This window comes from Calidris pugnax, unplaced genomic scaffold (genome assembly GCF_001431845.1).
Source record: "Calidris pugnax isolate Ruff unplaced genomic scaffold, ASM143184v1 scaffold44, whole genome shotgun sequence".
NCBI classification, from domain to species: domain Eukaryota; kingdom Metazoa; phylum Chordata; class Aves; order Charadriiformes; family Scolopacidae; genus Calidris; species Calidris pugnax.
In genome coordinates this window covers 31458669-31462858 of record NW_015094506.1, presented here as the reverse complement: position 1 = coordinate 31462858, position 4190 = coordinate 31458669, and the positions used below count along the sequence as shown (strand labels likewise).

The 4190-nt window shown below is 38.7% G+C and overlaps 1 protein-coding gene across 1 annotated transcript in view; it reads right to left on the bottom strand.

The window, feature by feature from the left end:
- The window catches only part of MDFIC (MyoD family inhibitor domain containing), a 50125-nt gene extending 48489 nt beyond the window's left edge, over positions 1-1636 (bottom strand). Inside the window, exon 1 of the mRNA XM_014963753.1 lies at positions 1573-1636. The gene's annotated coding sequence lies outside the window, so the exon portion shown is untranslated. The remainder of the gene's footprint in view (positions 1-1572) is intronic.
- Positions 1637-4190: the final 2554 nt, after the last annotated feature.

The following is a 4190-nucleotide window of genomic DNA, read 5'->3' as shown; positions in this document are numbered from 1 at the left end:
AAATGTACCACTGAGTATGAAGAAGCTATTTATTTTAACAGGCTTGCTCTCATTGCTTTCAGTATCAATGATTACTGAAGCTAATAAAAGTGTTGTTTAGCATAAACACCCTTCCCCCCTCCCCTCATGTTTGATGTATATTAATACTCTCCACAAATGGTTAATGGAAAAATTACCTTTTAGCAAGATCTACAGTTTAAGGTACTGTTTTCTGCAAGCAAAAAAAAGGAAAAAAAAAAAAAAAAAGAGAAAAAAAAAATATGTGAAAGGGAGGCTTTCATGCCTGGAGAGGGTTTGCAGCTGTAGCGTTTGGCAGCGGTGCCGGGGCACTTTTAATGGTGCGGGCGCTGTCTCAGAAGTTGCCGGCCGGGGCTCGCCGCTCGCCCGCCACCAGTTGCGCCCCGGGAGCGGGGCGGGCTGGCACGTGCGGCGCCGCCGGCACCGGCCCGAAACACAGCCCAGCCCTTCGCCCGTAACAGGCCATGGGGCTGTGGAAAGGACTGCACAGCGGGCACGCAAAAATATGCAAAGGAACACGAAGGGTGGGAAAAGCGTTTTTCCACATAAAACCCCCGAGAGCAAACTGCTTCCTCCGCTGTCGCCTGCCCCCCCGGTGTCACCTGCGCTGTCTCGAGATGGGAAATACATCTTTCCCTGGAGAAAGATTGATTCGGTCACCAGCCCCTTGCCCGGCTCTTGCCCACACCACTGAGTACTCCAGTTACTGCTCACGTGTGTGCTGGTGTCCATAAGCTACGTGCTGTACCTTGCTTACGCTCTCACAGTGTATCACCTTTCTCTAACAAAGTCCATTCATGTTTAAGCTGTAATTTCCTTAAAACTTACAAGCAGATTTGTTATCATAGTTTCGTAAATATAGCCTATATGTCTCATTGCAGTGTACAGCCAGGTATCTTTTGGGAAACAAAAGTAGGCAGACAAAATAGCCGAGTTATAAACTATCTACATCCTAACCTAAGAGAAGGTAGAAGATAACTGGTGGATATGTATTTAGGAATACGCTCAGGTATTGAAAGTGCCCTTAAAAGTTTAGCATTTCCCTGCAATGCTTGCAAACCAGCCAGGAATGGAGTGAAAGTACCTGAGTGGAAACTATTTCTGTGAAACACCACACACTTTAGGGCCTTCCTCTTATTTCAGAAGTCATCATTAACGTTGCACCACTCTGTAGCTTTATTACTGGCCATTATTGGTGCAAAAGAGAACAGTGTGATTCAATTGATAAGAAATGCTATTTACGGTGCATATGTTTTCCTCTGAGAAATACAGTATTTTTTAAGTATTTCAGTAACCTAGTATGTTCTTTGGTTCGACATAATCTTTTTTTAAACTTTTCATGACAAAATGGAAAAAGAATGTACTATGTGGGGAAGAAGCTATGTAAAAAATCCATTTTGGGCACACGAAATTAATACCATACTGCATAATAATGATATTGGTCTCAATATCTACACTTTTCATCTACGAAAACATTGCATAATTTTCCATAGCGCCTTCTCTCCTCGCCGTCCTGGGGGCAGAGCAGTTGAGACATAAGGTAGAATGACTTACCTCAAACTCCCAAGTGAGTCAGTAGCAGAAGAGAGGTTATGACTCATACTCAACGCTCAAGCTTGTGTTTTTCCCTCTGAAACTGGAAACATAGCAGAGGACAGTGGGAGGGGCAATAATTTAGCCAACCACACCCTGCCTTCTAAATATTTCATTGGATAATAAGTGCCTGTGAAGAGCAGATACCACCCAGGGTTGGTGTCTGGGGATTATTTTTTTTTCATCTTATCTATGAAACCCACATGGTAAACTCTATGGCGTCCAGTTTATCTTAAAGAAGCTGATGAGATGAGCTCACCCTGCCAAGGTTCAGCTGTGTAGCAGCCTACATAGAGTTTAAAGCAATGAAGTGAGTAAAAGAGGATCTTCAGCTGATAGTGCCATATGGCAATTGATGCAGTGGGAGATAACCCTGAGCAAACGCAGACTTTGAAAAAAGTGAGATCATATAGTCAAATACATTTGTGTATATATATACATACACAAAAAGCACAATTCACTGAAATAGCACATTAAAAATATTGTGCAACTCATAATACATTACATACCAAAGGCTGCGATGATTGTAAGAAGATAGGTCCAGATGTGGTCACTGTTAATGAGATACCACAGATAGGCAAAGTTCATTGGCATAAGCCAACCACACAGCACTTCCTGGTGGTACAAAATCATTCTAACAAATGTTACCCTTCTCCAAAACACCCTGTTTAAAGCCATGTAAATTGCCAGGTGCCTGAAGAGAGCTGGATGCAGCTGTGTTGTAGATGAGGATTTGTGTTCTATACAACACACCCACTGAAGTGCTGTGGGATTGACAGTGCCTTAGACACCAGCTGGTCTTAACAGGGTGACCAACCCCTTCTAGTCAAGGCAATCCAGCTCCACAGAGTACAAACATAGAAACAAATAACCGGAAGGATGCCTAAAATGAAATTAGAGACATGCAGATCTAACTCCTTCCATGACCAGAAATGGAATAAAGAAATGCATTCTCTTTTAGAGAAGCAATTGGTTCCAGTAATGCTGTACATTACCCTGGGAGCGAGAAGTCTTTCTACCGTAAATGATTCTTCCCCAGGTTTGATGTTTTTCTGCCACAGGATGGACTCCACAGTGGGGAGAAAGAGAATATGAAGCTTAATGACTACTTTATGCTGGCTCAAGCTGGCAATTCAGATTTAAAATCAGTGTAAACATGAATTTTGAATATGAAAAGGTATTTTTCTCCATTTTATTTTTCTATTTATAGTAAGTATAATAGTATAAGAAACATTTTGTTTCTGTAAAATATTTTCTAACACAGCAAAGATTTCATTAAAATTGACAAATTACGAAGTAAAACAAAAGAAAATATTCTGTCATTAATTATTTGTGATGTAATTCCAATGAAGTCCAAGGAGTTGCTTGAAAATGAATTCAGCTCAACAAGCTTTATCCTACTTAGGGCAAAACACATCACATGGCATGGTTTATGATAGTTTCAGCTATTCCTTAGCAAGCTCACTCAAGCAGGTAATAGATCTCACATGAAAAAGTAACAGATCATATATCGAGGCATGCAAAATGACGTTTCATCACAACAAAATGTCAACTAGTAATTCATTACATTCCTACAAATAAGTCAAGAAGAAATATTCAGTATTCAATTACAACTAAGTGTGCTGGATTGCAACAGTTAATTTATTTGCATGCATTCCCTTCGGTTATTCAGTTTTTCACTTTGCAGTTAAAATTGCACCCTAATAAAAGAACTTATGTAGGACTTCAGAAGAAGAAACTTGAAATTCAGCAAAAGTGAATGTGTTAAACTGTACTGATTTTTTAATGCATTCAAGATTAACTGGAACTTGTCTTGACATTAAAGGTCATCTCAGCGAAGGCAAATGATGGACAACAGCATCTTTTGAGTTATCAGGGCAGGAAGTTTAAGGTAATATTGGTTTAAAAGTGTGGCTGACTGAACACAGAGTATTGTAACATAAACTGTATAGAGACTTAGTAAATTTAGAATAGTTTAATGAATGTACATGAACCACTTAGTCGTAAAAATCCTAGAGGCTGTATTTATACCAAGCAAAAAAAAACCTAAGGCAAATATTTCCATTGCTTTTCAGGTTAACAAGGCTGCTTTTGCTTCTGCATCCTGAGCACTATCTGGATCTGGCATTATTCTACATTAGTATTTTATGCACATTCCTTACAATTGTGAGTATTCATGAAATTTACATTACCTTTTCTCAGCAGTATCAAACTAATTGCCAATATCAAATGACATCTGGAAAAATACCGTATCTAGAATTCTACAAAAATAAAAATATTTCCATATGAAAAGAATACCTAGTCGATCCTTCTGAAAAATATTTAGATGAAAAAATATTGAAACAAGCATATTTTACAAATAGAATAAATAATGCAGTGGAACAGAAGACTATGTTATATTTCTATGTGAGATCATGGTGTCACATCCAGAGATCTATAAAAATTTAGTTAATTTTGTGCATCTTTCAGTATGAGTTCATAATACACAGTACAGTTGCTCCTTTTGAGCTGCCAGTGAGTACACTATGAATGAGTATTAAAAATACTGTGTATTCCATGTTATATTTTCATAATATTGA